The sequence below is a fragment of the Protopterus annectens genome, chromosome 1.part0 (assembly GCF_019279795.1).
Source record: "Protopterus annectens isolate FY-2018-M chromosome 1.part0, PAN1.0, whole genome shotgun sequence".
Lineage (NCBI taxonomy): Eukaryota > Metazoa > Chordata > Ceratodontiformes > Protopteridae > Protopterus > Protopterus annectens.
Genome location: NC_056725.1, coordinates 685,482,941 through 685,501,605, shown reverse-complemented (window position 1 = coordinate 685,501,605; position 18,665 = coordinate 685,482,941). Strand labels below are relative to the sequence as shown.

The 18,665-nt window shown below is 43.5% G+C and overlaps 1 protein-coding gene across 1 annotated transcript in view; it reads right to left on the bottom strand.

The window, feature by feature from the left end:
• The window catches only part of LOC122794063 (F-box only protein 2-like), a 1,235,408-nt gene that overhangs the window by 1,034,048 nt on the left and 182,695 nt on the right, over window positions 1–18,665 (bottom strand). The gene's annotated exons all lie outside the window — the stretch shown is intronic.

The following is an 18,665-nucleotide window of genomic DNA, read 5'->3' as shown; positions in this document are numbered from 1 at the left end:
GACATAGAAGCAGGGGGTCTAGCAGCCCCACGTGCAGGGGTAGATATGTCTAAAGGAATAGTGTCTGACAAATCCTGGGTGCCTGCTTCTGTAGCAGTAAATTCAGTAGCAGATTCAGCCATGCTCTGTGAGGCCTCGGCTATCGGAGGCATGTTTTCGGCCGAAGGAAGAACCGGAGGCTCGGTTTCAGCCGAAACCGAGACACTCGCGGTCGGCCTAACCGTGGTTTCAGCCGAAACCACGGGCCGCGAGTGTCGGTCCTTTTCCTTGTGCTTTTTAGCTAAATGAGTAGTCGGAGTCTCCGACGGCATTTTGTATGCAAAAGCGGGACCAAAAAACTCCTCTGCAAACTCCGACCGACGTTAAGTGTCCGTCGGTTGAAGGAAGCACAGGCTAGACAAGCTGATACGTCGTGGTCTGGGCCTAAACAAGGAAGGCAGTAAGAGTGGAAATCCTTATGAGGTATTTGTTTCCCACAAGTTAAACAATTATTTACTTTGTCTGACATCAGCTGAGGCAAGAAAGAGTCCCCAACCGTGTACTTAGCTTTTTAGAAGTCTTCGGTAGTAGAAATCTCTGGATCTGACCGACCGGCACTTGCGAACAGCTTCTGCTTCGGGCACCGCGCGGCAAGAAAGACTGAGGAAAATGGCGTCGGCTGATGCCTTTATACCCAATAAACAGCAGCTATGACGTCGGGTGAAGTGCGACATCAGCCGAGGCCAGACCCAGACTTTGGAATCCGGCCGACCGAAGGGCTGCCTGAGGCAGGACAACCCATATGTTAGGACTGCAGATGCATCCTTGAAGGACATCCTACATCAGCACTAGTGCACAAGCCCTATGATTCCTAGACTTCCCTGCCAAACCCAGTTAACTCCACTGAATACTCAGACATGAACACCATCACAATATACCAGTATGTAAACAGCTGCAAAGATGCAGCTGTGTATTTAGAAACAAGTGCAGGGTAAACTCCAGAAACAAACCCTCTTGGTGGAATCATAACACCAACAAGCTTTATAATAAAAGAAAAAGAATTCTGACCAAAAGTAAGAGTTACTCCGAGAATATTAAAGCCCTTGTCATTGAATTAAACAAAACTTAGGAGCTTAATAAAATCCACCAAAGCCAAGTTTGAGACTAAACTAGCTACCCAAGCCAAAGACCATCACAAGGCATGCTTAGTTAAGTTCGTAACCTCAAAAGCACAACAGAGCAATGTGCTGAGCTGATTTGTCAACAATGATAAAAACACTTAGGCTGATGACATAGCAAACCTACTGGCCAATAAGTTTAACTCTAAAACTTTACCCCTTTCTCCGCTCTGTCTCTCAAGATAGACCTGAAACTAGCTTGCCTCCAGTTATTACACAAGACCAAGTCCGAAAAGAGCTATCAAAAGCTAAAAATACTGCATCAATGGGGCCTGACAATATTCATGGATGCATCTTAAATAGCATGAAGCAAGAATTAGCCACACCTCTAATAAACCTGGTCAATCTCGGCCTCAATACTGTTTTTGGACGAAGCGAATGGAGAACAGCTACAGTCATTCTCCTGCACAAGAAGAAACCTTCTACAGACTCAGACAGTTACTGATTCATAAGTCTGATTAGCCTCATATGGAAAGCCATGGAAAGACTCGTCATGGAATTTATCAAACAGGACATAGAGAACCTACAAATACTGAACCAATCTCAGTTTGCATTTGTCAAGGGCAGGTCATGTTTACTCAACATGGTGGAACTTTTTTTTTTTTTTTAATGTCACCAAAGCAATGGATGAAGCCAGAATGGTACCCACTGCATACATCAACCTAGCCAAAGCTTTTGACACAATTCCTGACTCGGGCATAGTAGAAAAGCTAAATAAACTGTGAATAACCTCCTATCTCATGTGCTGGATTCCAATAGGCTCACAGATAGGACGCAGATCAAAATACCTAAAGTCACCTCCACAAAGAGACCTGCCACCAGTGGAGTCCTCCAGGGTTCTGTGCTGGGACCTCTCCCGTTTGTAATTTACTTTTCTGAAGTAAAAGTCAATGCTAAAGGGCTCTGGCTGACTGTTTGCAGATGACTGCAAGCTAGGAGCCCTCAGTGAATCCCCAAATGACTTAACCATCCTGCAGGAAGGTTTGTTCCCAACACGTAACCGCTGTCAAAATCATAAACAAACTAAAAGTTAAAAAAAATGTATTACTGTTTCCTTTGGGAAGTTACCTACCCCAAGAAACTACCACACCAACAACACTCCCCTAATAGTTGACCCATTTGTTCAGAATTTGGGAACTTATGTGGACAGTGACCTAATTTTTGAACAACATCTCTGTTGTTGTAAGAAAGTCTTTTTATATTGCACATCTTATAAACAAAGGGATTGTGTTCAGATCTAAGGATGTTATTGTCTACTTTACTCAGCCCTCATTAGGACAATCACTGAATATAATGCCCCCTTCGGCATTTTATCTATCCCCATACACATGCAACAACTAGAATGCCCACAAAGATACCTTACTAAAAGGATCAAGGGCTAAACAACATATCCTACATGGACCGACTCAAAGCCCTGTCAGTATACTCTGTACCCTACAGACTGCTAAGAAGTGGCATGTGTTTGGCATGACTTCACTTCATAATCTCAAAATGCTGAAATCCCGAATTTCAGCATTTCGAGACCATGAAGCTGAAACTGCAGAATGCCAAAAGTGCATAAGAGCGAATTTGAATATCTCAAATCCACGCTTATGCATTTCCGGTACGTTACGTGAAGTGTTTGGCTGGTATGGTGTCTAGAATTGAAGGCGAGTGAGTGTATGTGTGTATTTTTGTATGTTGCATGTGTGGGTAAGGGTAGGGAGGTGTATGAGTGTGAGTGTTGGATGTGATGGTGTTTGTGTATGTGTGATGTGTATTTGTATGTTTGTGTGTGTGTGTGTGTGTGTGTGTGTGTGTGTGTGTGTGTGTGTGCGCGCGAGAGAGAGAGAGAGAGCAAGTGTAGAATGCCATGGTGTGATTTTTTTTTTTTTCCATCATGTGCGATCTCGGAGTTGGTATATATAAGTGTGTGTGGGGGGGGGGGGGGTGCAAGGGGGCTTACATGTATTTTAGGGTTGTGTGGTTTGTGTGCTGTAGGTAGAATGGTGTGTGGGTTACGTGGTGTACGTATGTTCATGATTATGCGAGTCGTGACTGTGGGTTTCGGGATTGTGAATGGTTCGGCTTTACAGTTCCGTAATACTGAAATTCGAGATTTCAGTACTTAGAGATTATGAAGTGGAACCATTTGGCATACATGGCATCCTCTGACCAAAAGCAGCTGGGCTGGCTTGAACTTCAAAACCTTCTGAAAATCTCCCAACTAACCATGACCCACAAGATATTTTATCAACCTAATAACACTCCTATACTATCCAATCTCATAATCCCTTATAAAAACCTAAACTCACTGCGCTCCTCTAACAAGCTTCTAGCTAGTATAACCAAAACTAATAACTTGGCTGGAGATGCCCTGTTTTCTAACACAGTGGGAAAAAACTGGAACCTCCTTCCAAATGAACTAACAACACTTTCTTCGTTGCCTCTCTTTAAACAAAGACTTAAAACCTACTTTAAAACTCACTGGTTATGTCCATGTTGTAAACCTGACTAAGCTTTCCCTCTACTAAGATTACTTTTACACCCTACCAATTTTTCACACATATTTCTTTAATTTCTATGATGAAGAACTAAACTGCTGACCACAATGAAGCAATTTCGTAGATTCATCCTGCTTATTGTTAGTACAACCTAGTAAACAATAACACTGTCACTTTTATTGTGTAACAGAATTCATCTCACCATTCTTAATGATTTCTATACTAGTGTAAATATCTTTTTTGATCACTTTTTTTTTTTTTTTTTTATCATTTTTACTGATTTTTGTATACTTATTTGAACTACTTTCATTTACGATGTTTCAACTATGTTTACCAACCTTGTTGCTGTATTTTAAGTAATGATCTAACTATTAATGTTGGAGCTTTTCTCCCCGGGCCTCTACTGAAAATGGAAATATCTCCAGCTGGACTAGCCCGGTCAACAAATGTAAAATAAATAAATAAATAAATAAATGCCATTTGACTTCTTGATGTGCAGTAAATCTGACAATCAGTCGATTTAAACCTCTTCTGAACCATCAACAGAATGGTTTGAAGGACAAGTGTATCTTGCAGATGATACCTCTACTGTGGAGCAGACTCCCCATCCACATAAAACAAATTTTATCCCTGTTCATAGTAAAGCGTAACTTAGATCTATGGATGGGGAACAGAACATTTACCCCAGGACTGCCCCCTGTAGTACTAATGGACACAGACAGCTCCTAAAAGCTCTACTCCATGCATGGGTCTCCTCAAAGTATCTATGTTATGATCACAGTTATTTAGGGGTAATATATAATTATTTTCCATGGGATGTACAATGATGATCTGTAAACAAATGGGATAAGTTATTTCAAACACAAAAGTGAAACTGTCTAGGCCTAAAATGGCCTGCAAGAGCAGTTAGCCTAGTAGTTACCTACGAACCTATAAATATCAGCCATTATCAGTACTTGGTAAAGCTGGCAAAACAGATAGGAGAATACCACTGCAAATACATATATTACCTGTCCAGTGGGAGCGACTTTCATTTTTTTAGTAGTCATTTCTCAAAAGAGATCCAACCAAAAGCTATGAAACCGAAAAACAAAAAGTATGAGTTATTTGCTTTGTAAACGCCTCATTTAGGGCACAGAGCAGTGGTTAAAACAAACAGAAGAGGGTACACATTAGAATGTATCTGAATATCGCTACTTCTGATCAGCCTGCAGTGTAACACCATGTACTGGGAGCATCACAGAAAAAAATTCTAAAATAAATTAAACCTGAGATTTTTGGGGTATTTTTCTTCTGAATATGTAAGCAAATAAATAATGATATATTATATTTTATATATATATATATATATATATATATATATTTTTTTTTTTTTTTAAACAACAAGAAACTGTATTCAACAAGTAATACAAAAACCAGTAAGACACAAATACATCTTTCACATATCAAGCAACTTTAAAACAATGAACACAAATGCACCAATATCATACTTAGGGTTATCGATCCAAGCTCAACTGGGAATTTTATTACTGGATTTGAACTAAAATGTTTTCCCATTCTTTGAATACTGGAAAACTATACTAAATGTCACGGAAATTAGCATAGTGAAAACTGACCTGAGCAACAATATCCTTGTTTTGTGTCTGTAGTATAGCCCTGTAACCAAAAGGCAGTGTGCCCCTTTCTTGCAAATGTTGCTTTGAGGGCTTAGTTTGCACCAACAATAACTAAACTTGATGAACTATAAGTGGAAGGACAAGATCATATATACCTCAACTGTCCAGATTTCTGCAAAATGGCCTGATTTTCCCAACATATTTTTGGCCTGTTCCTCATAAAATGTATGGTTTTCTGTCAAGTCACAGAGGATAAAGGCAGATATTTGAGATTCAGACTTCATATCCTTCAGAAAATGCATGATAACTCAAACTGTATTATTCTAGCAATTTTTTTAAGTTTACAAGAGCAATATTTAAAATCTGTCCCCTATTTGGGGCTTTTGTCCCCTCATTATTTTAGGTTTTGCCCATTTTTATTGTTGGCAGGTTGAGAGGTATGAGCTCATATCATAGCATATCGTAACAATCAGGTTTGTGTTTGCCATATATCCAGCAGTTATTTGACTGATTTCCACTCGTTTTAAGCTAAATGAAGAACATTGCCAGGCATACAAGTTTTAAACATGTAAACGTAACTAATGGAGGATAATGTGAATTATGTTTTGCCAGTCCCCTACACATTTAACATCCATTTCTTATTTCCATTTGATGTCATTAAAGTCTGAAACTATAGCCACCATAATCTGTGTATACAGCATACTTAATGTAATGAACTGGGTGGATTACTACATACTGCTAGATATCACTTGAGTATTTGAAAACTTCTAGCAATATCTAAAAAGAGTTTTTTTCTGAATTATTATTACTGATCAATGAATGCAGCTGGACATACTAACACCATCTTGAATGCAGTGAAGGATGAGCCTTGTTTATTTCTTGTAAAGTAAACTACCTATTATATGTAAACTCCCATAAATCCCTGACATAACAACCCACAATACAACTTAACCAATACAGTGCTCCATTATCTACCTTACAGTGCTGTGAGCAGCTTCTGCCAAGAAGGCAGAATCCTGCTATATATATATATATATATATATATATATATATATATATATATATTTATATATATCTGTGGTGGAGGATTTATAGACAGGGTTAAGAATCAACTTGACAAGTTTTGACTGGAATCTCATTAAAATATTGTCGCTTGTCTAGTCAGGATACAACAGACGAGACTTTGTGGGTTCTGTTCCAGCAGTTTTATTATGTACAAACACATCAGGATTGAGGCTTAATAACTTTAACTTAGATAACTTATAAACAAACAAGCTATTACACTCATACATGCTCACTCTCTGGCTGCCCTCTCAAAATGGCACTGAAGCTATCAAGTGCTGACTATTTATATGCATGTTCAGTCCTTGAAACTCTTCTTAAAGACACAGCACACATGCACTATTCAACAAATATTGTAATGCAAAGGCGGCAAAAAAAGTATTGCAGCATACTAGGAAGTCCCATCCCCTACAGTTTCTGGTGGTCTTCCTCCTACTAATGCACAAGTATGCAGGGATGCCAATGGAGTGTTTCAGACATTATAATTCTGAGATACTTAATGATGACAATGTGTGGAAGACAGCCAGTACAATAAGCGTTTTATGGAGGATTTTTTTTTAACAGAAGTACTTGCATAGGCATTTTAATTCACAAGTAGACCAACATTTACTATCTACCAGGGGAAAATACTCTGAAGATGTTATGGGAGAAAGAGAGAGAAAACTGAGAAAGTACAGTTGTGCAAGATTTTACCTCAACAGTAGTTGTCCAACTTTTCTCTGTTGAGTATTCTTTACAGATGGGACATCTGAATGTCTGGCCAGCAAACCAAAGCCTTATCTGCTTCCAGGTGCTGTATGTCTGACACAAGTCCTACGCCCAAGGAGTAAGTTATATAAGTGACGTACGAGAGCCAAATCCTCATAACTGAATGACTCCAGAAGAACCAGAGCAACCCAAAAGGAAAATGTTGACATCTGCATTCAGGAATGAATGAAAAAAGAAAGAATTAGACCTCTCAGCCACAAGAAAAGAAAACTGGGGGAAGGAGAGAGGGACAGAATACTGCAACAGTAATAAGTAGGACATCTAATGTTATGGCAGGATCTTACACAACTGTACGATGACCTTTTTTATTACTGTTTCAGTAATCTTTACAGATGAGAGAGCGTACAAAAGCTACTGGAGAGGAAGGGAGGAGAAAGACACACAACAGCATTCCAAAAACCCATACAAGATAGCCCTAGCAAAACCCGCTCTAGTTCTAGAAAGGACATCCAACTTGTAATGTTAGTAAAGGTACGTAGAGAAGATCAAGTAGCAACTTCTGAAATGGATCTAGTATCCATGGTTTTGAAAAAATACCAGAAGAGGCCACAGCCTTTGTAGAATGAGCACAAACTAAAGAAAGCTGCTTGCCATGAAAAGAATAGTAAAAACAAATGGCCACAGAAATCAAGACATGGTTTGGTTAGATGCTGCCAAACCCACATTCCTGACATGAAATGAAACAAAAGGCTGCTCAGGTTTCCTGATATATTTAGTTTTGTGTAAGTAATATCTGAGCTGTCTTTGTAAATCCAAGGAGTGACGGATCCTCTCATTATCAATTCTGTGGAGAAGGGGAAAAAAGAAGGAAAATGTATTCTTTGATTTAAGAACCAACATTAACCACCCTGGGCATAAAAGAAGGTTTGGTATAAAGGGATACCCTGTCCTTGTGAAAAAAAACAAAAAAACAAGTGGAAACTGACATGAGCGCTTGAAGTTCAGAGACCACCATGGCAGAAGTACGGGCTACTGACATTACAGTTTTCCAATTACAGTGTTGCAAGAAAGAGGAAACTGCAGGTTCAAAAGGAGATGAAGTTAAGGTCCTAACAAGGAGAAGGAATGGGTTTTCCTTGAGGCGTAATATGAAGGATGCGTTTCAAAAACTGTTCGACTTCAAAACTAGAACCCAGTGGTGGATTCAGAGGTAAGTAGGCAGAAATGGGCAACAAATGAGCTTTAACAGATGAATATGTCAGGCTAGAAGTGAGTAACTCAGACAAATAAAAAAGGACCACTGGGATACCCACAGAAAAAGGAACCAGGGTCATGTTTGAAATAACAGAAAAATCTTGTCAATTTAGCCACATCGGGGTTTGCAGGAGGCTAGAAAACCCACTAAATGAAAATACTAAGCACATCCACAGAAAGCTGGTGTCTAGCTCCAAGGAGCTAATCACCTAGTTCTCTTAGTGATTAGTTCCTAGGAAGGTCCACCCCCCCTCCAGACTGACATCACTGGTTACATCAGGCAAGGCTCTAATGCAGGGTCAGAACACAGTCATTTCAGCTCCAGTGGGCATTACAGTGAAAAGTCACGATGTACCACCTTGAGTAAGGATCTACCCTATACTGAAACTGTTTAGTTACATACTTCCTGGATTAATGTAGGGAAATTTCACTGCTGCTGGTATCTCTTGCTTTAAAAGAAGTGCAACAGACGCCTTTCACCTTACGTTATGAATACTGAGATGTGTCAGGAATATTTTCCGTATCGGGTCCTCTTCCTACTGGAGCCCATGTATTTTTTTACTCTACTGCTCTAGCCTAAACACACTTCTATGTGTCTCTCAGATGTAAGGCACAGTGAGTTATTGATTTTTGGCTGTTGCTTATCCCCTATCTGCTACATATATCTCACTCTTAACTCCTTGTCTAGTCTGGATGGACTAATTCTATCTTCTTTAGCACTCTCATACTGTTATCTGAAATACTGTCCTTCTCCATCTCCCACTAATACAATCTTACCTGTTTTTCAAATTAATTTCAACTTTTTGCTGTTACGTTTTTAACACTGCCACTGCTACTGCTGTGTCCTAGTCTATTAAGATGTGTTTACTTATCTTTTTCTAATCATAAATTATTGTTTTCCTGCAGGACTCGGTTTGATCCGGCTCAGCTTCGCTCTCCACTCTACCCCCAATTCTCACCCACCCCTGACATCACTTCCTTTACAACTCCTCCCTGTCCAAATTCTAACCTATCACAAGACCCTCCAAAAAGTATGAAACAAACTAAAAACTTAGGAAACTCACAAAAAGACATCACAACTATCACAAGACCCTAATGCTCCCACATGCAGCAATATAACCAGCCCGTGAATAACTGCTCACAGGCCTTCACACCCGCCGACCACAGAAATTACTTCTGCCTCATCTGCTCTTTATACTATTTCATGCACCTAAATTTTATCATTAGTATCTATAGTTATATTCTGCTCTTTATACCTCTGACTGAATTCAAATATCACAGCTACTCCTCCATTTCCTTTCTCACTGTTACACAACTAGAACTAATGAGACAAATCTTCTCTACTTACTCTTTAACTCCGCCTCTGCCTCCACTTCATACTACACTGCACTTTTTCCTCTGCTCTGTAACCACTGAAATTCCAAATGTTGCTCCAAGCATCATATCTCTTTCTACTACTAATAGCATCCTATTTAACAATCACTATACACTTCTATTATTCTACACCACTCCTACTGCAATTTACTCAGCCCACTATACATCTCTCTGCTTTTTTCATTTCTCACTTTCTCTATATTTTAAGTGTAAAATATTTTGCCACAACTACTCTTCTCAAAAAATAAAACTCACACAGGTCCCCTCTAAATCAATACACTACCTGTCAACAATCCCACAGTGTAGTGATGTCCACCCCATCCCAGGTCCTGAAAGCTCATCAATTAATCTAAACAACTGTGAACTAATCAACCCTCCTTCATTTATCACCTCAAACTATACATTTTATCAGTTGTACTGTCCTGTTACTAAACAGCCACCTATCCATACTAATAAAACTAGCGCGTTAAGCCTCTCACCCCTTCATTCTTCCACTGGTCTTCCAAGAAATTGAATATAGTCACCATCAACCTCTGCAGCATTTGTAACAAAACTACATGGCTGGATATTACAGTATAACCCTGATATTCTTGCCATCACATAAACCTGGATTAGGCCTTGCATTAAAGATTCTGAACTACTCCCTCCAGGCTATAGTATTATCAGACCCGATACACCCCACAAGAAATCAGGAGGATTAGCCTTAATTTAACCAAGTTCATAAAAACAACATTTGAAAATGCCAAAATATTAGTATCACTCCTAACCCAACCACTGGGGATGCACAAGCCAGTGCATTTCTTTGTGCCGGTCCCAAGCCCGGATAAATGGGGAGGGTTGCGTCAGGAAGGGCATCTGGTGTAAACATTCTGCCACATAACTTATGGCGCGAAAATTTCATATTTCCATACCGGATCGGTTGAGGCCCGGGTTAACAACGACCGCCACCAGTACTGTTAGCCAACAGGGTGCTGGCGGAAATTGGGCTACTGATGGCCGAAGGAGAAGAGGAGGGCGAAGGCATGCCCAAAGGCAGGAAGAGAGGAGGAAGGTTAGGAGTGTAGCAGTGAGGGTAGGAACTTTGAATGTTGGCAGTATGACTGGTATAGGAAGAGAGCTAGCTGATATGATGGAGAGAAGGAAGGTTGATATATTGTGCGTGCAAGAGACCAGATGGAAGGGAAGTAAGAAATAAGGTTGATATATTGTACGTGCAAGAGACCAGATGGAAGGGAAGTAAGGCCAGGTGTTTAGGAAATGGGTTCAAATTGTTCTATCATGGTGTGGATGGCAGGAGAAATGGGGTAGGGGTTATACTAAAGGAACAATATGCCAAGAGTGTTTTAGACGTGAAGAGAGTGTCTGACAGAGTGATGTTTATGAAGCTCGAAATTGATGGTGTAATGATGAATGTTGTTAGTGCATATGCTCAACAAGTTGGGTGTGCGATGGATGAGAAAGAAAAATTTTGGAGTGAGTTGGATGAAGTTGTGGTGAGTGTACCCAAGGGTGAGAGACTAGTGATTGGAGCGGACTTTAATGGGCATGTTGGTGAAGTGAACAGAGGGGATGAGGAAGTGATGGGTAGGTATGGTGTTAAGGAGAGGAATGCAGGTGGTCAGATGATTGTGGATTTTGCGAAAAGGATGGACATGGCTCTGGTGAATATGTATTTTAAGAAGAGGGAGGAGCATAGGGTGACGTACAAGAGTGGAGAAAGATGCACACAGGTTGATTATATTCTATGTAGGAGGGCCAGTCTGAAGGAGATTGGAGACTGTAAAGTGGTGGCAGGGGAAATAAGAAGTTATGTACCTACCATAATGTTCCATGTTAGTTGTCTTCTCTCGCCTTCTTTCTTGCTTGATGGGTTCAGAGCCGATCCTCGGCTCCGACTCGGCACTTGCTTTAGCTCGAGAACTCCTTTTACCAGCTCGAGGCAGCCCCATATCCCATGATGCAAGGCAGTAAGTACCCAGATCTCGTTTGTTGACAAAGGGCAATAACACCAAGCAAAAAATACTTCCCAAAGGAAGAAGAAACTTACAGATGGAAAAAGGACCAGGTCTGAATGGTCTTTAGCATAATAGTTTCTTATACAAGGTCTGTCCAGGCCAGGGGGAAGGAGGTAGGGTCGCAAGAAAGAAGGCGAGAGAAGACAACTAACATGGAACGTTATGGTAGGTACATAACTTCTTAATGTTAAGTTGTCAATCTCGCCTTCATTCTTGCTTGATGGGACCGTCCTAGCACCTCTATCCTGGGTGGCTCAATGGAACAAACTCTTGAGGACTGTAGAGCCAAAACTGGCTCTGTCCCTGGAGGCCAAGTCCAATTTGTAATGGGAAACAAAAGTGTGAGGAGTGGCCCAAGTGGCCGCTGCACAAATAGTGTCCAAAGGAAGTCTAGCCTGAAAAGCTGTAGAAGTAGCTAAACTCCTGGTTGAATGTGCTTTAGGTTTTGAGCACAGCTGTTTTCCCTGAGCGTATAGATTTCAGTGATGACCGAAGAAAGCCATCTGGACAAAGTCACTTTAGAAACAGGAAGGCCTTTTTTATTATCCGCATAGGAAACAAAAAGTTGATCAGATTTTCTAAATTTTTTTGTTCTGTCCAAATAATATCTGAGTTGACGGTGGACGTCAAGATAATGTAGCCTTTGTTCAGCCCTATCTGAATAGTTAGGAAAAAATACCGGGAGATCAATGGATTGATTGAGATTGTTCTTTGAAGCAACCTTAGGTAAAAAGGATGGATTAGTTCTCAAAGATACTCTGTCTTTGTGAAAAATCAAATAGGGGGGTCGAACCGAAAGAGCATGAAGTTCAGACACCCTCCTGGCAGATGTAATAGCCACTAGAAATAAAGTTTTCCAAGAAAGATATTTCAGGAACAAGAAACAGCTGGCTCGAAGGGGGGAAGAATCAAGGATGTCAGCACTAAATTTAGATCCCACTGAGGAGGAGGATTCCTGATTGGAGGCTTCAGTAGGAAAATTCCTTTCAAGAAGGCCCTGCAGAGCCTATGGGACATAATATTATGATCTGCTATCCCGACATGAAAACTAGAAATAGCAGCCAATTGAACTCTGACTGTGGAAGAAGAGGAGCCTGCATGAAAAATCTCTGCTAAGAAGTCCAGAACTGCCTGAACAGGGGCAGTAAAAGGATCAATATTTTGGGCCTTAGCCCAATAAGAGAAACGTTTCCATTTGCTTGTGTAAATCCTCCTGGTAGAGGATTTTAGTGAAGCTACTATGATGTCTCTAACTGGGTTAGAGATCAAAGGAAGCCTGGCTAAGGAAACAAGTGGAGCAACCAAGCTGTGAGGTTGAGAGAAGGGATTGACCGGTGCAGCTGACCGGATTGGTGAATCAGTAGATCTGGCACTGGGTCCAGATGCCACGGCTGCACCAAAAGGTGATGATGGAGGAACGGAAACCAAACTTGTCGAGGCCAGTAAGGGGCAATGAGAATCAATTTGGCTCTCAAAACGGTAGCTTTCTGGATCACCTGAGGGATCAGAGGAAATGGAGGGAAGGCATAAAGAAGTCCCTGGGGCCAATCCTGGGTCAGAGCGTCTCTGGGGGGATGGCCTGATAGAGGAAAGAGGCTGAAGAAGTCTGGACATTTGCTGTTTTGGGGAGTAGCAAAAAGATCGCAACATGGACGACCCCATTCCAGAAAAATCTCTTCCGCTATAGATTGTTTGAGAGACCACTCGTGAGGCATGAGAATAGCTCTGCTCAATCTGTCCGCTATAATGTTGGTTTTCCCAGGGATATGCGTTGCTACCAGAAACCGATGAGAGGAGATCGCCCATTGCCAAAGTCTGAGCGCTTCTCGACACAAGGGGTAGGACTTGGTTCCGCCCTGTTTGTTGATATACCAAACTACAGACATGTTGTCTGTGTGGACTGCAATTGTCCCTACGGGAAGAGAGTCGTTGAGGGCTTGCAACGTTAAAAGCACTGCTCTCATCTCCAGGACATTTATGTGCAGATGGTACTCGAACGGTTGCCACGTCCCATGAACCATCCTGCCCTGATAATGACCCCCCCCACCCGATCAGGGAGGCATCCGTGGTGACAGTGGCTATCGGGGACGGAGGTACAAAGCACCTGCCTTGGTGAACCTGAGACGATGTGATCCACCAAGCAAGATGTTCTTTGCATGTTTGTGTCACCAGAATCTGGTGACGCATTGGGAGTTGCTGGTATGACCACTGTGTGAACAGCATCCACTGAAGGAGGCGCATGTAGAACCGAGCCAGGGGGAGAAGAGTAATGGCCGCAGCCATGAGACCTAATACCTTTAGAACCATTCTGGCCTGTACTTTCTTGCTGGCCAGAATGATCCTGACATGAGTTTGAATGTCTGAAACTCTTTGTTCTGTAAGGGTAGCTGACATCCGAACAGTATCTAAGTTTGCGCCTATGAAGGTAATAGACTGGCAGGGCGATAAGGATGACTTTTCGAAGTTGATTGAGATGCCTAAATGAGAACACAGGACTATTGTGTAATCCCTGGCTTGTATAAGCTGATGCCTGGTGGTGGCTGACAGGAGCCAGTCATCGAGATACGGAAACACCTGGAATCCCTGACGTCTCAGGTGAGCCGTTACCACTGCCATACATTTGGTGAACACTCTGGGGGCCGTGAGTGAGACCAAAGGGCAGGGCTCTGAACTGGAAGTGACTGGACCCCAGCCGAAAGCGGAGAAATCTCCTGGAGCGTCTGTGAATTTTGATGTGATAGTACGCGTCCTGAAGATCTATTGAGCACATCCAGTTGTCCTTCTGTAAGAAGGGCAGAATTGACTGAAGAGTGACCATTCGGAATCTTGTTTTCCTGACAGACTTGTTGAGTCTGCTGAGATCCAATATTGGTCTCCAGTCTCCCGTCTTTTGGGGACCAAAAGAACCTTGAGTAGATTCCGGGCTCTGAATGGTCTACTGTAACTGGCTGAATGGCTCTTTTGCAGTAGTTTTGCGATTTCTAACTCTGCAATGTCCCTTAGACCGGTGGTACATCTGGAAGGGAACTTGAGGGGAAGGGACTTTCCTCGAAAGGAATTATGTAACCCTTGGATATGATCGACTGTACCCATCTGTCTTGAGTGAGGGAATGCCAGGCTTCTGGGTACAGTGATAATCTTCCCGACTGCCTCCAAGGAGGGACAGCCGGGCAACACCTCAGGGATGTTGAAAGGGCTTATCAGAGAGAGGCTCCCTGTTTCCCTGGTTCTTGGACCCCCTCTGCCTCTAGAGCGGCGTCTGTTGTTGTTAGCCCTCTGCCTCTAGGGGTATACTGACCACGTGAATCCGGCGTGACTCCTTGGGATTTACGGAACCACATCTTCCCACCCTTCTGTCCTTTGGGATAAGGCCTAGAAGGGGTGGAAAACGGACTCCAACAGCAGAAAGAGTCTTGCCGTCCTGCTCACACCTGGTCAAGGTTTCCTTCACCTGAGGGCCAAACAAAGCTGACCCATCAAAGGGAGAATTTGTGAAGGACGCCTTAAAGGGATCCGCAAAATCACATAGCCGCATCCAGGCTTGGCGTCTAAGAGCCACACCTGTGCCTGCGGCTCTACTCGCTCCATCCGCAGCATAAGATATTAGCCGCATGGAGGAGTTAGCAATGGAATTGAGGGTTCCTAGCTGCGAAGCAATCTTTTCTTGAGCCCCTGCAGCTGTAGGATCCTGAACTACTTCTCCCAGCTCCTTGAGGATATCTCTTTGGAGTCTGGTGAAGTGACATAGGTAATTCAGCGAACGCATAGCAAAGGTCGCTGAGGAAAACATCCGCTTACGTACCTATCCATGGTCCTAGAGTCCTTATTAGGAGGATGGACGGGCACGGAAGGATCTGCAAGTTCCTTTTTGGTGGCCGCAGCCACCACCATGGCATCAGCGGGGACACCCTTGGTAAGGAATTGTTTGTCACTAGGGGCAGTGATAAATTTAGAAGGCCTCCTAGGGACTGGCTCTACAGAGTCAGGAGCTGCCCACGCCTTCGTGCAATAACCTGCATAAGGGGGTCGAAGGCGGAGACACCCAGGAGGTGGAGGGCCGAGATCCAAACGCCTCTAGGTATACTGACTCATCCTCAGAGGGATTGTTGGTGGGCCAGTTTCCCCTCTGTTTCAGAAGTTCTAGGATGTCTGAGAAGGAGACATCCTCAGAGGGGGATCTAGGGGATCCCTCTGACTCATCAAAGTCAGTATCCAAGTGACAGACTCGGGAGTCTACATGCTTCCTCTTACAAGTCCTCTTCCTAGGAGGATCTCCCGAAACATCAGGAGAATCCTCGGAAGAGGGGAAATTCCCAATGGGGAAACCTGAGGCGGAGGATCTCTGGGTCCTGTAGCAAGAGAAGTGGCAGAGATGTCAACAGGTACTATAGAGGGAGGAGCTACCGGAACAGACTGCTGACTCATACCAGTGGTCAGTACTCTCTTCATCACCTCGAATGCTCCCTCCCAGGCAGGTCCGAGAGAACCCGCTCCAAGAGCTAGGAACTCCAGGGCCACCGAAGGGAAGTCTCCGAGGCAGATGTCGGAGCCGAGCTCACCAACGCCGAGGCTCCAAGGGAAGAGCGGCTCGGACAAGGGTCGATGCCACTCACCCCTCGGAGGAGACCATGGAAGCCCGACCACCGAATCCCTCTAAGGAAGAGGAGATAAGAGTAGGGGCTGAAGGAACAGAAGGGGTATCCGTCCTCCAGCCGTAGCAGTAACCATGCCCGAAGACTCCAACTCCAAGCTCTGGGGTAGAGTTGAAGGAGGAACTGTAACGGGGTGTGGACCAACAGTCGTCTGCTGAGACGGGCTGTGTAACATTTGGGCCAGTACCTGTGACTTGAGTAATCTACTGACCACTCTCTCTAGGTCATGATCTGACAACCTGGATGACCTTGAAGATCGGCTCCGATGGCTCCGTTCCGATAGAAGAGGTGAAGCCGAGCCGAAGTATCGGCTCCAAGGAAGGACCCCTCGCCCTCTTCCGGAAATGAGCCATCGGAGCCGATACTACAGATCCTGTCGGAGCCGACTTCTCGGAGCCGACAGAACGCTCGATGTATCGGCTCCAGCCGAGCCGATACAGCCACCAGTAACGGTGTCGGAGCCGATCGGAGCCGACACCGATGCCTGTGCCACATGGGTGTCGGAACCGATCGGAGCCGACATCGGCGGACAATACAGATTCGGCACCGATAGCCATCGGTGCCGAAAGCTTTGTCAAGCCAGAATCGGCTCCAGCCGAGCCGATCTCGACTCAATACGCAGTCGGAGCCGAGGCCGCAGGCTTAGATACAGAAGCCTGGGCCTTGGCAGGTTTTGTTGATTTTGGTGGAGCCGACTTAGCCGGAGAGCCCTCCGGCTTAAGAAGGCCCCTAAGAATCAACTTGTCTCTCCTGCAGGACTCTCTGGCTGAAGGAGTGACAAATAGCACAGGAGTCCTGCAGGTGAAGAGGGCCCAGACAATACAGGCAAGAAGTGTGACCGTCTGTCAGAGACATCTTCTGACAGCACGAGTCACACTTCTTAAAACCTGAAACCCTCTCCTTTGACATGGTGCCGAACACACAACACACACACACCAGTCAAATGAAATTAAACAAAATACCAAGAGGTATTCTATAAAACACCAACACACACACCCTAACAGGGGGGGGATGGGATAGGGAATTGACTAACAAAAAATTAAAAGAGACAGGGAATTTCTGTCAAAAGGGATAGAATTAAATTTAAACTATCAAAAAATTAGTTTTAGACTAAAAAGGGGCTTGAAAATCACAAAAGTGAACAACTTACCAGGAGCTGGTAAAAAAAAGACCTCCCAAGCGAAGCGGCAAACGAGATCTGGGTACTTACTGCCTTGCATCATGGGATATGGGGCTGCCTCGAGCTGGTAAAAGGAGTTCTCGAGCTAAAGCAAGTGCCGAGTCGGAGCCGAGGATCGGCTCCGAACCCATCAAGCAAGAATGAAGGCGAGATTGACAACTTAACATGTGTAGTTAAGCAGCATAGAATGGTGGTCTGTAGGATGATGTTGGTGATCAACAAGAGAAGGAGGAGTGTGAAAGCAGTGCCAAGGATTAAATGGTGGAAGTTAAAAAAGGGTGATTGTGAAGTGGAGTTTAGGGAAGAGTTAAGACAGGCACTGGGAGGCAGTGGAGAGTTACCGAATAGCTGGGTAACTACAGCAGAACTAGTAAGGGAGACTGCTAGAAAGGTGCTTGGTGTGACATCTGAACAGAGGAAGGAGGACAAGGAGACCTGGTGGTGGAATGAGGAAGTACAGGAGAGTATACAGAGGAAGAGGCTGGCAAAGAAGAAGTGGGATTGTCAAAGAGATGATGAAAGTAGACATGAGTATAAGGAGATGAGGCGCATGGCAAAGAGAGAGGTGGTGAAAGCTAAGGATAAGGCGTATGGAGAGTTGTATGAGAGATTGGACACTAAAGAGGGAAAAAAGGACCTGTACCGATTGGCTAGACAGAGGGACAGAGCTGGGAAAGATGTGCAGCAAGTAAGGGTGATAAAGGATAGTGAGGGAAAGGTACTCACAAGAGAGGAGAGTGTGTTGAGTAGATGGAAAGACTATTTTGAGAGGCTGATGAATGAAGAGAATGAGAGAGAGAGAAGGTTGGATGATGTGGGGATAGTGAATCAGGAAGTGAAACAGATTAGCAAGGAGGAAGTAAGGATAGCTATGAAGAGGATGAAGAATGGAAAGGCTGTTGGTCCAGATGACATCCCAATGGAAGCATGGAGGTGCTTAGGAGAAATGGCAGTGGAATTTTTAACTAGATTGTTTAATGAAATTTTGGAAAGTCAGAGGATGCCTGAGGAGTGCAGAAAAAGTGTTTTGGTACCTATCTTTAAGAATAAGGTGATGTGCAGAGCTGCAGTAACTACAGAGGGATAAAATTGATCAGTCACAGCTTGAAGTTATGGGAGAGAGTAGTAGAAGCTAGGTTGAGAAGGGAAGTGATGATTAGTGAT